The 26970-nt window shown below is 33.2% G+C and overlaps 1 protein-coding gene across 1 annotated transcript in view; it reads left to right on the top strand.

Annotated features, from left to right (window-relative positions):
- Sgcz (sarcoglycan zeta) overlaps positions 1-26970 on the top strand; it is a 1015926-nt gene that overhangs the window by 492365 nt on the left and 496591 nt on the right. The window lies entirely within an intron of this gene.

The following is a 26970-nucleotide window of genomic DNA, read 5'->3' as shown; positions in this document are numbered from 1 at the left end:
AAGTGATCTTTCATTGTCTGATTTTGCTGTCTAATGTCTTCCTTGAGACTCCAGATCATCTGAAGCATGTAAATCCTGAACTCTTTATCTTACATTCCATCTGCTGCAGCTATTACCTCTTCTAAATTTGAGTTGACCTGCATTGCTTGTGGTCCTTTCTTTCCTTGTCTTTTCATACTGCTCACGTTTCTTTCTGCTTGGTGAAACTGTTGTGTTATTGAATTTTCCCCCTATATATTTATATTGCTCTTGTATAGTTGCAAAGTCTCCCTTGCGGTGGCAGGCTGCGGCTGTTCTCCTCCTCCAATTGGGGTGATCTGTCTATCTGGCCGGCAGGCCGCTGGGCCCCTTCTCCAGTTCACGTGGTCTGCCTACCTTGCGGGCAACGGCTGGGCCCCTCCTCCAATAGGGATGATCTGTCTATGATTCTGGCAGGCCACTGGGCCTGTTCTCCAGGTTTCAGGTCTGCCTACCTTGCAGGCGCAGGCGGCGGCTGTGCCCCTCCTCCAATTGGGGTGATCTTTCAACTATGCCGGCGTGCCGCCTGGCCCCTTCTCCAGGATGCGCGGTCTGCCTACCTTGTGAGCGGCAGCTGGGACCTTCCTCCAATTGGGGCGATGTGTCTACCCCGCCGGCAGGCCGCTGGGCCTGCTCCGCTGGTCGGTCGCAGGTCTCTGAATATATTTACTGTACTTTCATTTTGTGAGACACGCTCTACATATTTGAATTGCAAAACAATTGTAAAACTTTATATTATAGCACATTTCTCTGCTCTTTCAATACAGAGGTCTGCCATATTAAATATTGATATTCTTGTAAATCACTGCAGAACTCAATGCATTTTCCTAAAGAAATAATGGAAACCATATAGTATTATGGAAACTTATGCTGGAATGAAAATTAGATCTAGAAAAAAATTACATTTTCACTTTTTAGCAATGCAACTTAGGAAGTCACTTACCTCTCTACTCTGTGATCCTCTATGGTTTTCTTTGTGCATGGGTGTGAATGATTAAGCATACATCTATTTGCAAAGGGTCCTTTCAAGGCATATGTACATTGTCAAATTGTGATAAATTTAAACCCAGTACCTGCTAAAATCATGTACATCTGATATGTCCATTCTGAGCAGACTAGGATCTTTGATCTTTCTGAAACCAAATAGCTAGTTGTGTTCCAGAAACACACACACACACACAAAGAAAAGCTCCCTTCCAGAAAATAACATTAAAAAATACAGGCAAAAAGAGGTTGCTATGATTTGAATTTGTAGCTCATATTTCATTTTGCAAATTTAATTCTTGAATTTGTAGGTTAGAGGTATTTGGAGGTGGTATGCTTGGGAAGTAATTGGCTTGTGAGAGAGTTCTTCATAGAGAATGGATGAAAGGATTATCAAGGGAGTGACTTTGTTATAAAAATCAGCACTCTCTAGCATGTTTGGTCTATCTCACCATGTGATGCACTCTAAATTACTCACTCTCAGGTATTTTTTATAGCAACAGAAAAAACAATTAAGACAGGAATACAATGTCAGTTATAGAAATGTTTGAAGTGAAGTGCTTATCATTTCTCTTTCCCTTTGCACCTCTTTTTTTTAAATTTCCTAGAGAATTTTCTACAGTTTTAAGATCCAACTTTTTACCAGATTGCCTTGTGTTTTCCTGACTGGCTTCCTAAGGAGGCCCTCTTGAAATCACTCATATTTCTCTTGGAAGAATGCCTTTTATTTACTCAATTTAAGTGTTTGGAAAATAAAGGTTAAAAACTAAGTAATCTAATTAAATAAATTTGTTAGTTATTTTCTAACCCCCATAGCCACTTGCATTTAAAACTATGATATTCATGAACTCAAATAGATATCTAATAGATAACATTTCATACAGATTTTAAAAACCATTAAATTAAAAACATTAAAGTTGGGCAAGAATTCCCACCACTGAATTTGAATGACCCAAAAGTGAGTTTGATTCCTTACATTAAGTCCTGTTAAATTTCTTGTTTTCCACTGTTTTTCCCCTTACTCCATTTTCCGCCCATTTTCTTTTTAAACTAATTTTTCTGGGAGAAACATATGAGAGGAAAGTGATGAAAAGATCACATTGAATACAATAGGAAAGCACTTTACAGAAAAAAAAAATGAAGCCAAAATATAGTCATTTAGCAAATATTGATCACCTTTTTGCATAGCTCCTTTTCCAGAGGTTTGGAAAATATTAGTGAATGTAGCAGAAATATCTAACCTTGTTATGACTGCATTCTAGTGTATACTAAATAACATAAAGCCTAAGCAACATACTGCTTCTTGCTCTCCAAGGCAATTCAAATCCTCCTTTGTTTCATTGGGAAATCATGTTGTGATGTTTGCAGCTGTATCATACAGTAGGTTTTGTATTGCTTTCTTAGTTATTTTAAGTTATTTAGTGTCTTCTGATAAATCTTTCATGTAACAAAAAATTAATTATCCATATTAAAAAACAGAACATTTTCTGATGTCTACATTCATTTTTAAATGGAAGCAACCTTGAAAATAAAGGAGCTATTTATGAAAATTAGCATAATATTTGAAAATATATTTGTAATGTAGATATGAATAGATATAGTATTTTCATTTTAGTTGGAAGAGTCAAATTAAATTTCTAGAAGAAGTGTAATAACATCACTAGTAACTTCTTTTTAAAGAGTTTTTTTTCATAACACCTTGAACCCAGGGCCTTACATGTGCTAGGCAAGCACAGTACCTGTAGAGAGCTACTCCCTCAGCCCACCAGCCCAACATTTTATAACATTTATTTTGGAAGAAAATCTTCATTGTCAATAAGGAACGTGCTTTAGGTCTACAAATAATAGTAATGGGTATTAACTTTTTAGGTTTCACATCAGAGTGAATAGGAATTAGGCACTTATGAATTATTCTGACTTATCAAGGACTTGGTATGGTTTTCCATTATTTCATACTACTTATATAAATACAACAAATAAAGACAAAAGTAACATTGATGTAATTATTTGACCTACTTTTTAAATGGATTTATTCATTTTTTTCTCCATTCCTCTCCCATACTTACAAAACGCAAGGAAATATTCACATTTGAGTTTTCTCATTAGCCATGACTTAGATGTTTAGCTGGCCTGTGTGACTATACTCTGAAAATTTAGATGCATTTCCATTAATAAGATATTTCCAAGCAAATTGTACAAAGTATGTTGTTTTTTTCATTTCACAAGTATTAATGGGGCATGGATGAATAGATTTATTGTATATCAATAAAACAGAAGTTTATGTAGGTCATTTTCCAAGGCTTTTCATGACGCTCAGGAAGCAGAGTGAGAAGTCTCTACTTTCCAGATACAAATATATACTCCAAAGCCATGCTCCAAATTCCCACCTCCTCCAGCAACACCCTACCCCTATAGTTACCACTCAGTTAATACTGATCAGGAGATTAATTCACTGATTGAATTAAAACTCTCACAACCCAATGATTTCTCCTCTGAACCTCATGCATTGTCTCACATGTGAACTCTTGGGGGATACCTCACATCCAACCATAACACCCCACCACAATTGTGCGCACCTGCACGCATACATACACAAACACACACATATACACACTCACACACATCTAAAGCATGCAGGAGGCCTTGAAGGGGCTCTAGTAATCAGTAGAGATGAGATGTGCTTTGACTATCTCTGGACTGAGCAAGGGCAGCCTGAGGGCTTCTCAGACTAGGAGATATAGGATTCCTTTGAATTCCAAGGCATCCTGTAAGTAGAAGTTGAAACGCAAGTGTAGAGCAATTTTATAGGAATTGCCCCTTATCTGTGGTTTGGCTTTCTGCACTTTCAATTATCTCTGGTCAACCATGGTCTAAAAATATTAAGTGGAAGGTTCACAACTAAATAATCCATAAGTTTAAAATTGGATATCAGTCTGAGTGGGAAGATGAAATCTCTTACTGTCCTGCACCATCTTTCACAGAATGTAGATTATCCTTTTGTCCAGTATATCCAAACTGTACAAACTATCCAGCCATTTGTACTTAGTGGCCATGTTGGATATGAAATCACCTACAATGGTGCTACAGAGTTTGAGTTCAGGCAACCTTGATTTTACTTAATAATGGTCCCAAAGCACAAAAATAGTGATGCTGACAAAATGTGTATGCCAAGGAATAGTTTTAAACTGACTCCTTTTAATGAAGAGGTGAAAGTTCTTGACTTAATAAGGAGAGAAAAAGTGTTGCATGCTGAGATTGCTAAGATCTATGGGAAGAAGATCTATTGCTAAAATTTTTGAAGTTGCAAAGATTTTTTAAAAATTGTGCTAATTTTGCTATTGCACTGCCAAGAGCAAACATTACAACCACAGTGTATGATAAGTGCTTAGTCAAGACGGAAAAGGCATTGTGTTTTTGGCTTTGGTATTACTCTGTTTATGACATCTTCTGGCAGTCTCAATCTGTATACACTGTGATAAGGAAGGACTATTATAATTGCTTTTACAATAATTCTGCCAGATTTTTTGTTTCTTCATATTTTGCTTTAAATCTAAACTTCCATTAAAGTAGCACATACAGGAAAAAAGTGCTTAAAAGTTTTATTACTATTTTCAGAGATAACTTCTATTTAAAAAAATAAAGTTAATCCATGAGTATATATGGTTTATTCTCAGAGTGAGTAAAGGCTAAAGTTGACTCAGGCAATTATTTTTCTACCATAAATATCCACTGTTATCTTTTGACATTGTCCTAATTTTTAATACCAGATCTCTGAGAATATTTGTGCCTACTTGGGCCTTTTAGAATTACATGAACTCACTATGTCTTTGGAATTTCCTTCCATTAAAAAGGAAAGTAGTTCTTTACATGAAGACCATTTTCTACCTCGATATTAAGTTGTTATTGGTTTTATTTTGATAAAGTTATGGGCATTTATATTTACCAAATAGTATTCAGTATCACTTTTGTACATTTGAATTAAATTTTGGGCAATGAATAATTTAAAACATGAATAAATTGTGCATAGATGGATATATTCATGATCATTAGGTCTTCCAAATTATCTGAGACTATACTAATATCATTGAGTCATTAGCTTTCTGCGTTATATTTTGAAATCTGCTGATTTTCCTTAAAAATAAAACAAGCACTAAGAGTGATTTGATTTATTCCCTGGATAATTCGTAATATCTTTAAGAAGCAATCTATTCCTCTTGTTAAAGTATATTGCCCTTAAAAGCTTTTGCTCTTTGACTTTATGAGCTCATTACTAATGGAGGAAGCTCAAGAAAAAGTCATTCTTAATGGCAGTTCTCAGATGGCTCTTACAAGGAATATATTAGTGGTAAGCCATAACACAAGTGGATTGCTACCTCATGTGAATTTCAACAGAATTTCTTCTGACTAGTTGTTTTATTAAAATTGATCCCACTTGTTTGGTGTCCTACTACTAAAGATGCATTTTCTCCCATCCAAGTACAAACCAAGCCCAGCTCTGCTTAGTTCGCCTTCAAGATCAGATGAGATCAGGCACTTTCAGGGTGGCATGGTTATAGACTTAAAAATACATTTTCTCTACGTTTGAATATCCTTGTCTTATTTTTCATACATTATGAGAATTTCATATCTAATGCATTGATTCTTTTTAATGAAACCAACATTTTTGTGGAGTACCTAACACGATATTGTGCATGTTCTAAATGTAGGAAATGGAAAAATAAAAGTTTCACAAAACCTTATCCTCATAAAATTCACAGCATACCTGAGGGAAAATGTGAGGTTAACTAACAAAATAAAATCTCTAGAAACACAAAAGAGGAAATGGTGGGTGGAAGGGCTGGGATGTTTCTTCTGGGAAATAACAACTGAGCTGAATCTTATGAGAGAGAGAGATATTTAGGAGTTTACTGGGTTGCACAAAAGAAATTTTCATTCTAGAAAGAGATTGGAAGAATTTATTCGGGCAGCAGTTAACAAAGTTGCTGAAGTAAGTAAAGCTAAAAATATGCTAAGGAGTTTATAATTTGTCTTGCAGGAGGTAGAGAGATATTGATTAACTTAAGAAAGTGATTGAGCCAATTAAATTTAAACTTTTTAAAATTACTCTGGTTTAAATTTAAAGGATGGGTTGGAAGAAAATAAATGATTTATACTGGAAGACTTATTGAGAGTGGGTTCCAATGTGTAAGCAAAGAGTATTAAGGAATATCAACTCCAGTGGGGCAGAGGGAAAAATTCCTTCATTCATTCGAAAAGGATTTATGGAACCATCTTCTAGACCTACCTCTGTGAGAATTATTGAAAAGAATTTGACATTGAATTACAACACTTCCTAGAAGCATGGAGAAGAGAGAAGAGAGAAAGTTATGAGTTGAGGCTATGCCTCAGCCTCTGATCTGATCATCATGACTAGGTAATTCCAGATTATAATAATGGAAACACTGAATTTAAAAGATGAGATTTAGAGGGCATGATGAAATGAGTGCTGCTCACTAGGTGAGAGTTGGGTAAGCTTAGACTGAACAGACCTAATTCAATAGACACATGTAGAAGTGATATGGAATTGGGATTCTCCACATACAGAGGTAGGTAAAGTCAGAAGCAGAAGAAATTCTCCAAGGAAGGGAACTGGGAATGATAAGCAGAGAGGGTCAAACACAAACCCTGGAAGATTTGTGGACAGAGAAATAGAAGTATACAATAAAAACCAAGAGTAGAGAAAACAAAAATAAGAACAGAGTTCTGGAAATTAAAAAAAGAAAAATGGAACTACCTAAAATGTTAAATGCTGCCATTGTCAAGAAATAACTAAAAGTATCTGATCAGTTAGGTAAATCATTTCCCCTGGTATTTTCTTCTCCTGGATTTTCACATTATTAATTTTTACTTCTGTGTTAATAGTTTGTAAGTCCTTTGTCATTTTATGTGTGAAATTATTTAGACATCTCAGATGGCACTGTCCTTAGCATTTATAATCATCTTTTTAATTCAATTTTATTCATCTTCAGAATTTAAGCCACATTCCTTATACTAGTGATGCTTTACATGGGTTTTCTAGATTCCCCTTCCCTTCTGAACTTCTTACTTTAGCTAGCTATAAAGTACACTTCCCATCTGGGTGTCTCAAAATGGAAATTGGGAGCCAAAATGCCCCCAAATGAATGGGCTCTCCACACTCCTGGTCAAAGATATTCATTTGGGCAATAAATCTGGCAACAGGATAAATTCTTCTACCCCCTCTTCATTCATATCCAGTTCATAACACTATTTTAATTTATTCACTTCTTTCTAGTCCACTTTTATTCCTAGTGAGTTCGTCAAATCTCTCCCCCTTAAATTCAATAAACCTCTAACTGATTCTCCTTTTTCATGTTTTGAATCTATAGAAACTCTTTTCTATGATGTAGTTATACTGATATATTTTAAGTGAAGATGGAATCATGTTACCTTCTTCTGTAAAATCTTTGAGTGTCTCCTGATTTTCTTGTGAAATGATCCATTCTTGTTCAAATTCCTGCAAGTCTGTCTGTCATCAGATTCTGCTTCATCTGTCAGCCATTTCCATTCAACCACTGTGAACCTCCTTCAGATCCCCAGCCATTTCAAGCTTTTTTTCATCTCTGCATCTCCTCAGATTCCCTTTAAATTCCTCCTTTACTGGTTTAATACCTCCTCAATTTTTAGTCCCCTCTTTAGCCATTTTAACTTCTGCAAGCCTAGCTGAAATCTTCCTTGGGTATAACTTAATTGTGCCAGTACCCATTATGTCAACTCTCAGCACAAAACCAGCATTATAATTCTCTGCTTGTATATAGCCCCACATATAATGTTAATTCCACAAGGCAGGGTATTTATCTGTTTTTCTGATATTTGATCCATACCATCTATTACAGTATGTGGCACATAATGTTTTCTCATATGTACATGCCTCAGTACATTATGGTATAAATAAATAAAATAAATTTATGTATAAATAAATTAAACAAGTGAAGGAGATTATTATAGAAGACGAAGGAAAATAAACAAGGTCTTGTGTAAAATAAAAGTGGCTTTGATTTTAAGTCTGGTTCGAGTATTTCTCATGTTTGGAAAAGTGAACTTTTATATAAGCAAGAAGGAAAAAGCAAACAAATAAATGGAAGTTGGGATGTAATATTTAGTTTATGAAGTTGAAACAGAATGATTTGAGTTGGTTTATGACAAATACCTATTTTACTTCCTAAGAGGTCCTGACAGCTGTGATAGAATGGCTTAAGTAAAAAGTCAGATGTGCAAATATATACAAAACTTGAGGCTTGAGCATAAGATGTCTACCTTAGTATTTCACATAATAATAATAACAATAATAATAATAATAATAATAATAATAATGTTTTAATACAAACCAATATATGTGGTAAGCCATTCTTATAGACCGTGGCCGCCATTAGAAGATGGCGCGGGCTTCCACTGTGGCCTGTGATAAACAACTCCTTTTATGGAGAGTTGGCGGCAATCCCTTACCACCCTATGAGAGAGCTCCACGTGGCAACTTGGGATTGGGATGCGGGGGGCTTTATTAAGCTGTGCTTGGGTGTGTTCGGGCGGCGGGCGCTAGAAGATGATACATGACTCAAGGCCTGAATAAACTGCTGAAAGAAGAATCCTGTGTCGTGTTTTCCCTTGCCGGCGAGGGGTCGAGACAAATATAAACATTTAAATATAATAATACTAATAAGCACTAAGAAATAAAAATCCAGATATAAAAAATAATTTCCCACCAGTTGTTTAAATGTTATGATATTTTAAATTTGTAAACAATTTAATCAATATATTCTTATGTACTTTTTAAAAGTAGAGGATTTTATGATACTCAGGTGATTTCTATTTATAACAGTCAAGCATATTGATGAGCATTTAATTTCTTTCTGAATTATCTGGTAGGCAATTATAATTTGATTTATGCATAGATATTTATTATTTGTTCTCATTGAAGCCAGGAAAAATTGATGGGATTTTATTTTTGCCCCTGTGTCTGGGTCATTCATTCTTGTCAGTTTCATTTTAATACCCCTGGGGTATTCCAGTGAAATTGAAGATCCTATGGTTTCACTCAATCAAGGCATCTTTCTTTTATAGTCTTTTCTCAGGTAAATTACCCGGTTCTGCTTGATATGAGTACCATAAATACATAGGATTATTTACTGTTGATTATATTAATTAGTGTGGATAAAAGACTAAGCAATGTGCCCATGGTGTAATGTGAACTACAAAAGTTAGATAAACTGCAGAACTTAGACTTAAGTTAGTGAGTCTACACCCCAGGCGTAAGTACACACTAGTCCCCACTCAGTTATCAACTGCAAGCACAACCAAACTGGAGTTAAAAACACAGGCTTTGGGGGGCCCGTGGGACTAACAGGACCCGGACAGAGCCTGAGACCTCCATTGCTGTTGTCTCTTTTGCACGATTCCTCTGGCCCGCATCAAGTCCCCGCAACCCGGACTTAAGACATGTCATAAGTGAGCGGCTGGGATCCTAGGGTGTAGACTCTGTCATGACTTAGGATACGTATCTGAAGTGTGATGAGCATTAATAAAATAGATTTGGTTGAATCTAACTGTGCCTCAGACTGAGTCTGTAGAAACCACTCTTGACAATGCTCAACTAGGTAAAGGTTCAATGTGATTTACTTAAAAGGTTTACACTAATATCATAAAAGAAGTTTCAGCATTTTTCTGCAATAACTTGCTGAAAATGGCTTTAGGAAATATTTACACAATGACTTTAGGAAATATTTAATTTTAATTTATGGCATTGAGTCTCCGTGGTTTAAAAATGCAAAACTAAGAAAAAAATGAAAAGAGTATACCTTTAAAATTGGTTATGATTTCATAAACAAGAAGGAATGCTACCCCCTGCATTCTTCATTTAATTTATTCTATAAACACATATTCATTTCAACTCATAAGAATCTTTCTATGTCAACTTGGTAGCAATTGGAGGATAATAGAAATAACTCAAAGCTTTCAAAAAGTTCTTGAAATGGAATATCTCAGTAGAATAGCTGTTTTGTTTATTGAAAAATACATAATATGTCAAATTATATATTATCATGGCTTATTTAAATTATATCCTCTTTATTAAAATTTCAGGGAAATGTATTTGAATTATTTATGCTGTCTTGGATCTCAAACAACAGCAAAAAAGCTTTTAGTATTTCCTCTGGACTAGTGAAATTAACACAATAAAAAAATCACAACTTTTATTTTGTTTAATAGTTTATTCTGATAAACAACAACAATGTGTTTAACTGTGACAATAGGTGAATGCTTATAAAACTGGATTATCACATTCAGCTTTCATGCTTAACTCAGCATCAAAAAGTTTTTTGACACATTGAAGTGTATATTTGTTTTTAGTTATACTTTCCTCAAGTCTGAACTTGTTGAATCAAAAGATCTAAATAAAATAGTTAACCAACAGTTAGAATTATAAGAATAAGTCCTAATATTTTTTTTATAACTGCCTTAACTAGACAAACTAGCTGCATGTTATAGACAATATATTTTCTCTACACCCAGAAACATGTATAAGACATAGTGGCTCCTAGGATCACTTGCCAATTTATTTTCTAGACAAGAATACTAATGAATAATAATTTTTCTTAAGCATATATTTTGCTGTGATAACTTTTATTTTATAGTTTTATGTGCTAAGCAATATTCCATTTAATCAAAACAATTTTTCTGGTTGTAATGTCTTTTAGATGAAAAAACACTAAATCTTAGAAGAGCAGTAATTGATTTGTCCAAAGTCACCAAGACAAAAAGTGCCCAAATTCAAACCTCAGTGTATATACTTCAGAAATGTATTTCTTATTCTATAAACTATCCTCTTTATACATAGATTAAAAGGAGAGCAAGAGAAATAGATTGATGTCAGATAAATAATGCCAATAAAATTAAAGGACGTATTTGTCGATGAAATATTAATACAATTTTATTCAACAAACTGGTGTTGCAAACTACAAACATAATTGTTATGACAATTATGTATAGATCCATGCTTTTGGAGGGAGGGGTGACAGGGGCGGGGTCAGGGGGACTTGACCACTGATCCACATCCCCAGCCCTATTTTGTATTTTATTTAGAAATACGGTCTCACAGAGTTGCGTAGCATCTCGCCTTTGTTGAGGCTCGCTTTGAATGATCCTCCTGTCTGAGCCTCCTGAGCCACTACCGAAGTACACCACCATGCCCAGCTAGATCCATGCTTTTGATTACTTTCCTGCCTTCTAGAGGACTATATTCTTATCTCATATTATTAAATTTGACATATTGTATCAAAAGCAAACCATGTTTAGAAAATAAGAAACACACTAAAAAACTTGAGTTTCAAACACAGCAAAGATGCTTTTTGAACTTGAAAATTGAACCAAAGACAAATGTCTTCTGTGTGAGAAAAATGAGTTTCAGAACAGAGATTACTTTGGGGTTCGTAAGATGTTCTGTGGTTAGATTCTATAAATTATCATGTTATATTTTAAATATTGAAATGGTTAGTAAGAGATATATTGATTATTAAAAATTTTCTGTTCTATTGTGCATTGTGAAGAGAATATACTCATTGATCCTAAATTGCCCTTAAGGATACAACAGTTGAATTTAGAAATGCTTCTACAGTATTTTTTTTTTCTTTTTTCATCTGAAGGATATTTTAAAACTGAGTCAATGAAAAAACAAGACCCTGCCCTGCTGACCTACTCTGTTTTGGGCTCATCTTGGCCTTACATTCCAAGTGAGTTTAAATGAATGGTCATTATGTAAATAGGTCTTGCTGAACAAAAGGCAGCTCTTTCCTGTATTAATCCAAAGTCTGGGATGCTTTCAGATGGGGCTGGAGACAATCCCAGACACCTGGCTTTTGAAAAGCCTCTAAGGGAATAAGTGAAAGAGGTCCTTAAAAATTGAAATTAAATCTGAAACTTAAATACGATTTAGATTTGCTTTGCTCAGCAATTTTTAAAGTTTATTTTATTTATTTAATATAAAAATTGTCACCCTGAAGACACTGAACTGTTCTTGGGCCAGTGAATACTGCAAGAATCAGGATTGTGTAAAGAACTAGACTGAAAACAGCTGATTTCTCTTATTTCTCTAAAATATACATCATTATTCCAATAATAACTTTTACTTGTAAGTATTTGGAATTGGAAATTTATAGGTGCATAGATGTGAATGTTTAGAAATACCTCACCAGTTGGAGTAGTTGATAGAAATTAACTAGAAAAAAAATTTAGAATAACTCCTTGGTCCCCAGATAAAATACATAGTCATAAAGGTACGGAAAAGTTGGATGTCTCAAAGACATAGAGGAAAGTGATTATGAGGGTTTTTTTAAATTGTTTTTGAAGAAACAATTAGATAATGAGTTCAACTTAATTTATCCAAACTATTTAACTAAAATAGTCCATAGCTAACATTACTGTTATTAAATTTAATAGGGAAGCACATACATTATGAGGAAATATAAGACCTAAAACAAAAACTTTATTGATTTATTTAATTTAACTCTATTCATTCATTTATTTATATTTCTGGTATGTAGGGTTCTGTATAATTTTTTTTATCCAATAGAATGACCAATTTGCTTTATTTTATTAATGCCAAAATAGAATATAAAATTTTGAGATCAATTCAAGTTTTTACATAAGCTGATTCCCTGATTTCAGCTTGATCAAATGTAAATTCATCAAAAAAATGTTAGTTTATATATATAAAAATCTAAATCATTGATATGTATATTATACACACACACACATATATAGTGATTTAAGATTTAAATATATATCTCTCTGTGTGTAGATATATATATATACACACACACAAACACACACACATATATATGCATGTATTTACTGGTGATTAAGATTTTAAATATTTTTTTTATTTTACTGTATTATATAAATACTATAGAATTTAACAAATATTTATATTTTTATATAGTATTTTTGCTTAATATGAAGCTGAGGAATATTTTATTTCTGACCAAAATTTTCCAGTCTATTTCTTCTTAATACTATCTATCAATACAGAGACACACACTTCATAACTTCTTTATAATAAACAAATATCTCTTTAGCTGGTTTCTCTGACATTTTCTTATTCATTTCCAACTTTAAAAAATTGTATATAAAGAACTAAGTTTTAATCCAAGCACTAAGAAAAATAGTAGGAACTGTAGTCTGACTGTTGTAATAATGTTAGCAAACATGTAGTACTCACCAAATATTATATTTTTAATAAACATACATATTAAAGTTTTTTTCAAATGTTTAGTTGTTGGGACACACTTAGAATTCAGTCTTTCTTTATTTTCCATGCTATTGTCATACTGTTATGATTTGTATGAAATAATAATAGTAAACCTAAGGGTCAATGTCAATGCTATATTATTATCTTTGGGGTGGGCTGGGAAAGACTTATGTATATCAGAAATGTTCATCTTCTTTCCTCAATCTGAGGCTTATATCCATTTAGACAGTTCAAATTTGTACGTTTCCATAAATTTTTAAAAACAAATTTTCTGGTGGTGGAGAGAAGCCATGATTTGAAGATTCAAATGCTGTGGTTTAAATACTTTCAATGGTTTCAAGCCACCAACATGATGCCACTGGACATAGGATTAATAAGAAAATTGCACCATTAGCTCTTATGAGTAAGTAGGAGCCAGCAATATCACACCAGTTATTATATTCATTTTAAAGAGAATGCCCTTGTTAAAGAATTACTATGCATTTTATACTATTACTATTTAACATTAGCTGATCTTTTAGTAAGCATGTTCTATCAGTTCAATTTGAGCCTTGAGGAGCATCACATCTCCACTATGTTGGAGATTTGAGGGACACTATAAATAGCACTCATCAACATATTGGGATGGGAACCACTTATGAAGACAGAGAAGCAAGCAGATGGAGCAAGGAAATCAAAAAAAAGTTAAAGGACATGGCTTATCCTGAGAGCCAAATGTTCTGTCATCTCTCTATTCCAAGTCTCAGCTCTTTGGATGATACAATCAGGAAATCATTTTTCAACAGAGCACACAAACTTACCCAGGTTTCTGATTCTCATTAGAGGAAGAAGGGGAGGGGGAGAATATTTATATGTATTCACACACACACACACACACACACACACACACACATCAAACCACATGTGATAAGTACCTTTGCTAGATTCGTTTACTCGCTTGTGAACCATGATAGACCAGAGCTTCACAATCAAACAATTCTTTCCACTTCCATCAACCATGTTTATGGAAAAACCCATCCTCATAGAAATCATACACTGGGTAAAAGATTTTGCTCTCCAACATATTGGATCGAGTAATACTATCTATTAGATGGTCAGCTGAAATTTACAAGATATATTGATAGGGTATTCACAGTTATATTACCCAACATAGAGATGTTATTTCAAGAGTGCAAGTAATCATAAGAGACTGAAAACATACTTTTTTAGATTTCTGCTTAAAGTGTGCTCTTTAACCCAGATTTAACATCCAGGAACACTAATTAACATGTTACTCCATCTTCTTTATAAAAGAAACTTTTGTGTTCTAAAGCATCTCTATTTCACACATTGATAGTTACAATATTTTTCCAGGTAGTTATGCCATTAAATCCATAAAGCTCAGCTGTTTTTACCTTTAACAATCCTAAATGGATCAGCTATATCTTTCTAAAAGCATTTCATAGTTAAAAAATATGAAAAATACATTGATGTGTTTGTTCTCATCAGAATGCTCACATAGAGATGCAATCCAGTTACTTTTCTTCTTTCTTTGTGAAGAGTAGCCCTCTGGCAAAGAGAAGAATGGACTGGCAATTTTGCTGCTAAATTTTTTTTCTCTAGTATCTTATGCACATTTTATATTCCTCACTGAACCTTAACTATTGCTGTGTAAATAAGCTTAGTGATTTAATTTTTGATGAGTTGATTTGCATGTGTTGCTTACATAGCCAATTGCAAACAAGTTCTGTGGGTTGAATGGGTAATGTAAGTGTCTTTTAGATATTTTTCAGTGATTATATTAAGTAGACTTTATTTATACATGAATCTTACCTAGTAAAGAGATTAAAACTAATTACTTCTAACTAGGTTTTGTAGGCATTGGGTCAAGTGATTTATTTACCGAGTAATTACAGTAACTAAACTATTTATATATATCCATTTTATATTGAGAAAAATTGAGACACAGACAGGCTACATCATTTAGTATGTGCAGAATTGACTCTGACAACAGGAACCAAAGAGATAGATAGAGAGAGAGAGAGAGAGAGAGAGAGAGAGAGAGAGAGAAAACAAATACACCATCTAAGAAACATTTACGTAATTGTTGCAAATAATTCCACTGGTAGATTCAATTTTACCCCAAATTTGGCCAAGTTATTTTTCTTTAGTAGAACCTTTGCAGAAAACTAAATAGAGTTAGTTCTTTTGCAAACATTATGCACTGAAGTGTAAATAAGTTTGAAATTGATTTTGATTCATGCATGAGGTGATCACAAGAGCAAAATGAAATGTTTTTATCAACCATCTCTACTTCCAAGTTAGTGAGGTCAAGGGTTCTGGGAATCATACCTAGAGGTCCAGACTTTATAGCCAAGGGAAAACTCAGACACACTTCTATTTCTCAAAATCAGTGTTTTAAAGGAAGAATAGATGGCCTCGCTGTAATGACAGATAATTCTATTTATTGGGTTGTGAGAAAGTAATCAAAATGGAAAACATTCTGATATTAGAGGAGAGAGGATTATTTAACACTGCTCTGTTTTGACCCTTCATTTTGCTAATACCAATATTGCCTAGAGGACTATTTGACATAAGTGTTTTTTTTTTCCTGGCATTTGAAAACAATTATTTCAATGCATGGAATTTACCTCTTCCTTGGTTTCATATCTGCGGACTGGAGGCTAAACCATGATGTAGAAAGTTTGTCTTGGGATATTTACCTTTGTGAATTCATTGACCTGCTTTGGGATCTAACTTCTATTTCTGAGAAAATTTCTAAATCCATGAGTTTGTTTATTTTTTCTCAGTTTTCTGACATCTGGGCAGAAAGGAGAACCTGCGTGATATATTATAGTGCTCTTATCTGATTGGAGAGGAGTTATCAGTTCACTTTTTTTCCTTATAATGAAATTGAAAAAACCAAAAGAAAACATTTGATGTATATATACTTTCCCAGCTTTTGTTTTTGATGCTTCTTCATAATTAAGATTGACTCTTGCTAGAATTTACAGCAAACTGCTTATTGCTTGGTTATTTTCCAAATATTAGTTTCAAGATTGAAGAGAGAAACTAACTAACAGAATATGATTTGGAGAGGTTTAATCTTAAGCATTGTACTAGGCTATGTAAACATTGTCTCGTTTCTTCTTTATAAGATCCTGAAGTAGTAAGACTCACTATCTTAACTTAGAAATCAAGAATATGAGTCAGTGTACTATTTTGCTACCATAGCAAAGTACCACAAACTGAATGAATTAAACAACAGGAATTTATTGTCTCACAGCTCTGAAGACTATAAGAACAAAATCAAGGTATTAGCAGGGTTTGTTCCTAACTGTGGCCCTGTGGCCCTGAGGGACTCTCTCTTCCATGCCTTTCTCCCACAGGTTTGCCAGCAATTTGGATGTCCTCAAACTCCAGCCTTTAGCTGGCATTCTCTCTGGGTCTGTACTTCCCTGTCTACATTTCTCCCCCACTTTTTTTTTTTTTAAATAAGGACAACAGTCATATTAGATTAAGGGTCCACTCGACTCTAGTATGATCTCATCCTAACTCAATTAATCATATCTGCAATGAGTCAATCATCAAATAAGTTCACATTATGAAGCACTGAAAAGTTAGGACTTCCTCACATCAGTTTTGGGGGGCACAGGACAACTCATAGCAGCCAGAAACATACACTAAATCTAAATTCAGTGTTGTCTAAAGCAAGAAGGAAAGATGAAGTGTAGCATAAGAGCCCTTGTAAGTTTTGAAGGATGCAGGGAAGAAAGAGAGCAAGAAAGTTGTAATTCTGAGTTATGTGATCATTTGACATTTTGTAGACTCACATTTAGCATTTCAGAAGATAAACAACTATTCCTCAAAAAACTGCCAGAGCAATAGTGAGTGCCCCTTTTTCTTAGTAAATGGACTTTGACTTTTGATGCTGCCTCAATTCATATATTATTAATTTATATATTTCAATTCATTCTTAACTACTCCAGAATGTTGTGAATTTCAGTTTGACCTTTTAAGGTGATGGTAATTCTGCCACCCTTAATGTCATCTTCAACTTAATAAAACGACTTGTAACTCATCTATGTCCTTAATATGGAGACTATATACTAGGGGTTACAGAATTTTAACTTGGGCACATATTCTAAGACTGTTTCCCTCCAAGTAATGATCAGTTAATGATAGCTAAAATATCCTCTGGATGTGAGGCCTCCGTGACAATATCCCCCACATGTGGTCTGCCCAATTCATGCTCACAAAATAAGGCTACTGTATGATTGAAAAAAAAAAAAAGACATTATACATTATACACTGTTCAAGCCTGACCGAAAGTTTCAGCACAGCAGATATTATCTGTTTGCATTCCTAAAAGCTTGGGCTGGGCGTGTAGCACAGTGGTAAATCACTTGGCTAACATGTATAAGGCTCTGAATTTAATCCTCAGCACCAAAAATAAAAATAAAAATAAATAAAAAATAAACATAAAAAGCCTGTCCTTTGCACCAAGTGGTGATGCATCAGAAGAAACTGCTCCTATAAAATGTCACTGGATGAGCCATGGAAAGAAAATAGTAATCAATTACAAAGATATCAAACTATGAGGTTTAATCAAGACATATTGTAATATGTTAAAAAACATTTCAGTTCCACTGAAAGAACCATAACTTATCTTTGAATTATAGAACACTGAACAAAGTGAACAAATTTAAATAATAATGTGTTGCATTGCAAAAACAGTGTTGTCAGTTTAACTATCAAATAAACTGACAAAAGGGACAATTTGTATGTTTATTAAAATGAATCATAAAAACAAATACTTGAAAAATATTTTAAAAAATGACTAACAGATCAAGGACGACCATGAATAAGAAATTCATGTGCATAAATAAACACACCTAAGCATGGTAATTCCAAACATAAAAGCCAGTGTGTGCCTTTGGTCATACTTATTTTTACACGAATTGATGTTAATAATTTGATCAGGAAGATGAAATTAATGTTTCCTTACAATTCTAGTTTTTATATCATGAATCTATACCAGAAAAACTTCTGAGATCATTTATATGTATGTGCAATGAACACTACTATTTACCTTTATTTATGATAATTTTTTTTTGCAAATCCATTAATTTTATTTTCTAATCTGCCAAATAGTTGGATTTTGATTGCCCCTAACTTGGCACAGGAGAACACTACTGGCAATTTCTTGGAATTATATACATTATTCTTGAGGGAATTCTTAAGGTTTTCAAAAGAAATGGACATTGACTAGTAATTTATGTGGTACCTTTGTGAAATCTGATAGCATTAGCTGTTTATGGAAATGTCATACACATGGTTGCCTTGATTCTACAGAACTTAAATATGTCTCTATTAAACCTGTTGAAAAATTTAAAGACTAATGGAGGCACACAGTAATCTGGGACATAGCAAATATTTATTAAATACATATTGGATAAAATGGAAACAGGACTATATTCTATGTGCTAGAAACTATGCTAGGACATTTATCCAAATAAGATAGAGAACAGGCTGAGATGCAGTAACAAAGCAATACAAAGATGCGATGGCCAAATAGAATAAGTTATTTCCCCCTCATAGAAGACACCCAATGTGGGGCCAGGGCATGCAGTTCTTTTCCCCAAGGCCATTCAGAAGCCAGGGTTCTTTTTGTCTCATTCCATTGCCATCATCTGAAGTATTAACTTTTTCTGACTGCGTAAGTTGGCTCCCAGCACCTCATCTCCATCCCAAGGAAGGTGAAAAAGAATGAAATGCAAGCAGCTTCTTCAAGAAAATGTATTAAAAATTGTGAATATCTCTGCTGCCCCTACTGCATTGTCCACAAGAAGCTGCAAAGAAATCTGGAAAAATGTAATAGCTAGCTGAGATCCTATTAAAAGGAGGTAGACTTTGAATAAAAATTTGAAATCTCTAGCTAAAACACAGGACGTCATTCAGCCCCCCATTCCAGCTGCTGCATGGGGTATATGAATTATTCCTATTTCCTGAAAAAAACAGGGTTAATGGTGTCAGTGTCCATGGTTATTATGTGATAAACAGCAGGATGTGTTCAGGCTTCTCTGGATGTTTTGCCTTATGCAGAGAAATGCTTATTTTAATTCCAAAATATTCAAGTACTATTCATGCACTTCCCTTTATTAATTATGTTTTGATACAAACTAATATTGAATGAATGTTGCTTTCCAACTCCTTAATTTGTTTTTCAAGCTTTATTTCAATTTCTAACTTTTCTTTGAATTAGGTGGCTAGTATTACTATTATTTCATCTTGTTGTGTTTGAACTTTTTTATTTTATAGAATATTTTATGATGAGACATTAATCATTTCAATGAGATTGAACACAATTTGAACCCTGAAGGTGGTTCTTAATCGATGTGTTCCTTGAGAGAATTCTGTCCTCTATTATTTCAGAAAACCTAGTCCTATTAATGGCAGATGTGCCTTTTTATCTCTGCTACTGAAGGTATCAATTAGACTCGTAGGGGTTTTGACTGAACAAAGAGTGTTTGGGGTATTACCCACTTTTATTTCAGTTCCCCACTCAGGTAAATAACATTTAAAAAATGAAACATCTTCTTTTATTTAACTGGATTTATCTAAATTTTTGCAACAACTTGAAGTCATTAATAGTAACAATCTATTAGTGACCCCTACTTTCCAAATGTACATTCTTTACACTATTATCAAATAACAACATTATTTTTTTTGATAAAGCATTACTCTAGGTATGTTCCAAATTTGAGCAATCTCCTAGATAATTTTCCTGTCACTTTTTTCACCTATTTTTACTCTTCCTTGAATGATCCAATAGTTTATTTTCAAAGAAAAGAAAGAAAGAAAACCAAATAAGAAAAATGAACAAGAAGAACCATAAAAAAACAGTATACAGTTAGGAGTCACCTAGTCATTATTTCCTATCTTTTGAATTTTGCATGGCGTATCTAATTGAGCCTCTCTGAAGCACCTCAACTGAAGTATCCATTCTTGTGATGTAAAGAACAAAGTCACATTGCTTGTATAATAGGAGAAAGAAAAAAACTAGAAACATATTCCTGCCCTCAAGAAACTCATAGAAAGCTCCCATGTTGTTAAATCCAATGTTACTTCTTAGTAGACATCCTTATTTAAATATCAGTAGCATTCCATGGCTGCTCACCACCTCTTCCTGTATATTTTCTTTTGTGGCTATCAGGACAACACATACTCTAAGTTTTCCTCCAAATTCACCAATTAATCCATCTCAGAACCTTTAGATTTTTTTTTCCCTGAATCTCTTATTTTTGGGAATCCGGGACTGAGTCGTGGGGCCTCTTTTCTACTCTGACCATACAAACTGTTTTGATTTCATCAAGTGTTAGGATGAGATCAATGACTTATATAATCAACTTAACACAGTGACTTACATCCTAAGAAGTTTTTTCAATAGACCAAATTGCTCTGTTAAACTTCAGATTCATGAATTTTCTTGAACACCTAAAAGATAATACTGAACTTCTTTTATTTTCCACAAAATACACCCTGTTCCAATTTTCTCTTTATTTTGTTACTACATTTGCCTGGGTCAAATATTGGAATGATCTTTTTGATTCCTGTCTTTTTCTCATACTCACCATGGAAATTGTTATGAAATCCTTTGAGTCCATCTACAAAGTAAAAAATGTCATATTCTGTCTATTCTCATGACCTCTATTGCTATCACCCTGGATAAACACCCACTATCTCTTGCCCAAATTACTTTATCAGCTTCTTAATGAGCCTCCCTAAGTCAGATCATGTCATTTCTCTATATAAAATCATCCAACAATATTACTTTTTACCAAATAATAGATCTAGTTTATGAATGACTGCAAATCACCTCATGGCTACATTCCCATCCCTAACTTTGCTACACTTCTATCTAGCCCCAGTAGTTTCTCCTATTTTCACCACAGCCACTTTGGAGTATGCCAGGAAAGTTTTGGGCTTAGGGCCTCCATATTGGCCCTTCTCTGTTCTAGAATTATTTTCCTTCAGATATCACGTAGATGCCTTTGAGTCCCAGTTCAAATGTCACCCTCTTACGAAGGCTTACCTTCCCTATTATGTTTAAAAACATAATGAGCCTTTGTTCAAACCCTTTCTTCCAAATTGATTGTGCTGTTTTGATGTGGAGTGGAGAAGTCAAGAAGATTATCTTTTTTGTTGTTAGTACAGGGCATGGGAGTACATCAAATTTTTCTGAATAAAAATGGTGAAAGGGGAAATAAATGGTTGTTAACTTAGCTGCAGCATAGGACAAAGTACTTCATTCCTCTGAAGTACCTTTTACAACCTGCTATATCATTTATTTTTTAAATTATGTTCCATTATAAAATGTAAACTTCATGAGTATAGACATGTTTGCATATTTCATTGAAAAATTATCTTAAGTATCTAGAGCAGTGCTTGGCTTATAGTAGTTGTTTCATAAATGTCTGTTGCATATATGAAAAGGCATGAACTTAGTTTTTAATCATTTATTATCCACAGTTTACTGAGAAAAAAATGGAGAGCCAAGAAAGTCTATGGGATTTAAATTTTTTATTTGTAAAAGGAAAAATATATTTATTCTACCTATATCTCAAAGTTTTATGGTGGAGAGACAAGATCATGTCTATGGAAGCTAATTCTACATTCTAAAGTTCTCTACACATATAGAAAATAAAATGTGAAAAGTTATTGTCCCACATTATTCCAACTTTTCCCTAGAGAAGAATGGTTTAAAGTATTTCTTCTCTCATCTGTTATTTGCATTTCTGTATTTTCCTCCTTACCTTAGATTCCTTTGCTTCTAAGCCCAGCTAAACATTACTCCTTGAAATATCAACTAACACTGTTTCCTCAACTGGATGCCTTCTTGACTTGTCCATTCAACATCTATTTCCATGCTCTCTGAACTTCAAGAACATTTATGGTTAGGACTGCAAAGATTAGAAGCCTTGGATTTTTGCCAAAATACGTTTCTGGAAACTGCATCATAAAACTCAACATTTTAAAGCAGATAGATTTTTTCTGACCAAAAGCATAACTTAAATACATCATAGCTATGTCTAATAAGATAAAAAAAAGTATAGATAAAAGAAACACGATAATGTAGAACAGTAAAATAATTCTCCAAATAATATAAAATGACAAACATATAATGTACATATTGATTTTCACAAGGCTCCCGCTAACACAAATAAATAACAACTTTCTTATAAACTTAATTAAAAACACAAAGATGCTAGTATGAACACACCTATTAACTGTAATTAATGATTCCTTTTACTTTCTTGGTATTCATAAAGGCTTTGGGGAATAAAGTTAAAAAGCACTAGGAAAGCTTAAGCTGATTTCTTCTTCTACTCATAATTTTGGATTAATTCAAATTACTCTCTATTATAACTGTGTTTCATGTTGGAATTCTTTCTTTTCATAAGAATCTGGATTTCCTGGCTGGGTTGTGGTTCCACAGTAGAGCACTCACCTAGCACTTGTGAGGCCCTGGGTTCTGTCCTTAGCACCACATAAATAATCGATAAAATAAAAGTCCTGTGTCCAGTAACTAAAAAGTAAAAAAAAAAATAAAAAATAAAAATAAAAAAAGAATCTGGATTTCTCCCTCTTTGTTGTTTGTACAGGGCATGACAGTACATCAAATTTTATTGAATGAAAATGGTGAAAGGGGAAATAAATGTTAGTTAACTTAGCTGTGACATAGGACAGAATACACTAAACATAATTGTGCTGTGTCTTCCCAACCAGATTTTTAACTTCCTTGAGTGCAGAGCTGAGGGTATACTAAAATATACAAAGGTTAATGTTATGTAATTTTTAAATTATAAACAACACAAGTTCAGTTTTATTATAGTTTGGGTTTTGCATTGCCAATGTTTGAAATAATAATTTTGTTATTTATGCACTAAATCTAAAAACCATCAACTGTCTTACATAGTAATGAGTTCTACCTTACATAAAATTATTAACAGAGGGGTGAACAATACCTGAGCAAGAACATTTTAGATAAATTTTTATGGATCAGATAAAGTTTATGTTAGATGATTTGTATGTCTTAGACAAGCCTAATTTTCCAGGACTTTTACATTAAAAAATAGAATTTCTTTACCATTTGTACCTCCTTGTCAAACTATCAAACCGTTTTAATATATGCACATGGCGCCAGAAACAGACAAGAGAAAATGTTATGCCATTAGTAACAGTCAGTATTATTATGGTCATTTGGTATCAGTCTCTTTCAGTGGTTTTAGTACTACAATAATGACCCATCAGTAAATCATATAATCCATTTGATGAATCATGACCACAGATTAATTCAAATCTACAGAATAAAAAATAATAGGAGAGGATGGACTTTGGTAGAATGGAGTGGAATGGAGGATGAAGTAGATACAAGTATACATACTCATTCTAAATGAATACATCTATATTTTTCCTAAATTGTGAGGTAAAGTGCATTTCTTACTCTAATCTAATAAAACATAGTTGAAATGCTAGTCTATGTTGTTACAATTGTTGCTTTATTTAAAAATATTTTCTCCAAACCTGATAATAACACTTTTCTGTTTGAAAAGGATCCAGGTAGCACAGATCTTACTGTTCTCTATTGTTGTGATGTGGAAAATATTTAGCATTCATCATTTGTGAAAGAAATGTAGGGAGTTTTCGAGTCTTTTCTTCACTATCCTCTTGAAACTTTTGAAATAAAAACTTTAGGCAAACTAAATTTACCAAGTTTATTTGAGCAAAAAATAATTAATGAGTTGTGTAGCACTAAGAACCAGAAGAGGTTCAAAGATAAGGCTAAGCCCTGTGAACCCTGGCATTTTATGTATTGGACATAGAAGAAAAATAGTGCAATCATCGGTTTGTTTACAATTAGGTGTCTGTCTTAATTGGGCATGCATGGTGTGAATGGCTGAAATTTGTCCATCACAGTTCTGAATTACATTTTCTTTTGTTCTTTTTGGTAAATTAGGTTGCCATTTGTTACATAATTATTCAAAGCAGGGAGACAACCTCAGGCTAAGGGCTTCCTGCTTATTTAATTGAACACATTCTTAATGGAAGAAAGTGTCTAAATGTGAATATGGGCATAATTCTTCTATTGTCATAACAATATGTATTTTAAATGTCTTTTTATGGTGTGTTAAATCTCCAAAAATGTTGTATTAAACTTTTTATAGCTAGCTTTTTTAATATTTATATACATATAAAGTGATAAAAATGTAATGATTGGGTCATTTAACATTGTAGTGTTCACCATTAGATATAATTAATATGGTCATTATTTATTTCTCTACATATTTTATTATTCATTTTACTTAGCTTATTGGATGCCTTAGGCTTCAAATATGTCCTTCATCACTTATTTTCTCAATTCTCTTTTCTTATCAGAAATTTACTAGTTTTTATTTTTTATCTACACATTTCCCCTCTCTAGTCAACTTATCTTTTCTCGTATTCAAGAATTTTCTAACTCTAACTGAAAACCATTGGCAGTTCCACCTCAGAAATGAAAAGGAATTAAGTGTGTTTGGAATAAGCTTAGAACTTTAATTTCCATGAGTAGCTTGCTACTATACATGCAGAAAAAAAATTACAAATATTCTTCAATACTCATATATTAGAATATATTCATCTGGAAATATTTTCTAAAATGAGGTATGGGTAAATAAAAATAATCATGTTTATTATTTCAATTTACATACAGACTTTGTTTGTATTAGAAATTATGGTTTACATGCGTTTTCTTGTGTGTTGGTTGAGGAGATCTGTAAATTTATATAAGGATAGTCTAAGGATTATATTATGTTCAGTATTTTAATGATACAAAAATATATCCTATGATTCCTTTTTTTATTTTGCTATGTTTACAAAACACATTAATTTTCTTCAAGTTGTTTTTGAGATTTTTAATTTGTTTTATGTTCAAAAGTTAACTACAGTTTTGTACATCACTTTCTTAATTAGACATTTGTTAAAATAATTGAGACATTTCTCTTAAATTCTTATCTGTCAATATTCTGTTGTCTTTTGTTAAAAATAAGCAGAATTTGTAGCTATAGATAGTTTTATCACTTATCTATTTTTATTTGAACATATTCTTGCTACTTACCACATCCTTGAAAAATCTATTTACAGGGCTTTGAGGAGGGGTATGAATGGGTAGTAAAAATATACGGAATGATCCAAAGATTAAAAAAAATTTAATCATATTCTCAAAATGCTTGCAATCTAATAATTTTGAACATTTAATAACCTAACACTGAAAGAAAACTATAAAAATAAATCATAGATATCAAATCTTTTGCATTGTATTTTTGACAGTTTGCAATCTGGGCTGTCTTTTCAGTTACTTTAGAAGACATTTGATTATGGAACATTTGGTTTATTTCAAGGATTTCTTTATTTGCTGAAATTGCTAGAGTCCCTCAAGAAACTTTGCACAAGACAGAGAAAGAATTTCTACCAGAGAAACACTCAGTTGTCCAAAGGACACCAAATCATTTACAGGTCTGGAAATGCTTTGTGCTCTTTCGCACATTATGCGATTTTTTGATATGAATGTTCTTTTTTGTCCTTTTTGAGTTCCTTCAAGACTCACCTTTCATGTAACATCATTTATGAAGTCTTTACCCCAGTGAAGCAATGTCATGTGCATCTACTCTGTATTCTTTCTATCTGTCTTTATTATAGTGTATTTGTGTTTTTAATGATTTTGTCTTCTCCCATTTACTCTGAGCTCCTTGAATACAATGATTCAGCCTCTGTGCCCCATCTTACCATGGCATATAGCACACATTCAGTGACCCCCACACCTCTGCTGATTGGAATGGTCTTTTTCTAAATTGCCCTTTTTCTTCTACCTGATTCCTGAGCCTCATCTTGAGCCATTCCCTCCAGTTGAGGAAGGGGGAAGAGTTATCTCCGTATCTCCTCAGTTTCTTTTTCTTTCTTTGTTTCTTTCTCTTTTTTTTCTTTTCTTTTCTCTTTTTTTTTTTTTGTGACAGGGTCTTACTAAGTTTTTTATTGCCTCAATAAGTTGCTGAGGCTGGCTTTGAACCTGAGTTCCTCTTGCCTCAGCCTCCAGAGCTGCTGTGATTATAGGTGTATGCAGCCATGCCTGCTCTCCTCGGTATCTTGACTACATATTTGGTGTTAGGAAGGAAATAATAGAAAGGTTGTTCTGGGTGACAAAATATAATTTATTAATGAAGGAAGAAATCTAGCTTGTATGATTTCAAATGAATCTTTTATTCACTGCAAGCAATGACTAAACTGACATAGTTAAACTGTCAATGATTTTATTTAAAACATATTAGTTTGTCATTTTATTAGTAAGTGAAATGTATGTCGATATGTTAATAAATCAGTGAGTTTATTAAAAAGCAAGAGAACTTTGGCTTAATTCTGGTGTTCTTATTTTTCATCAGTTCTGATACCTTTACCCGATACCACATTAATTGTTGGCCATTTTAGTCTAGATATTTCTTCTTAAAGAATAATGACTATTTCATTAGACTTCCTCTTAACTTTCACTTTTTATACATCATATTCACATAATTTATGCCTCTAAATCTTTGGAAATTGCAGACTGATTCAAGCACATTTGGATTATATTTTATCACCGATATCTGATAACTTGT

Source organism: Marmota marmota, unplaced genomic scaffold (assembly GCF_001458135.2).
Source record: "Marmota marmota marmota unplaced genomic scaffold, marMar, whole genome shotgun sequence".
Taxonomy (NCBI): domain Eukaryota; kingdom Metazoa; phylum Chordata; class Mammalia; order Rodentia; family Sciuridae; genus Marmota; species Marmota marmota.
This window is presented reverse-complemented; position numbering and strand designations above follow the sequence as displayed.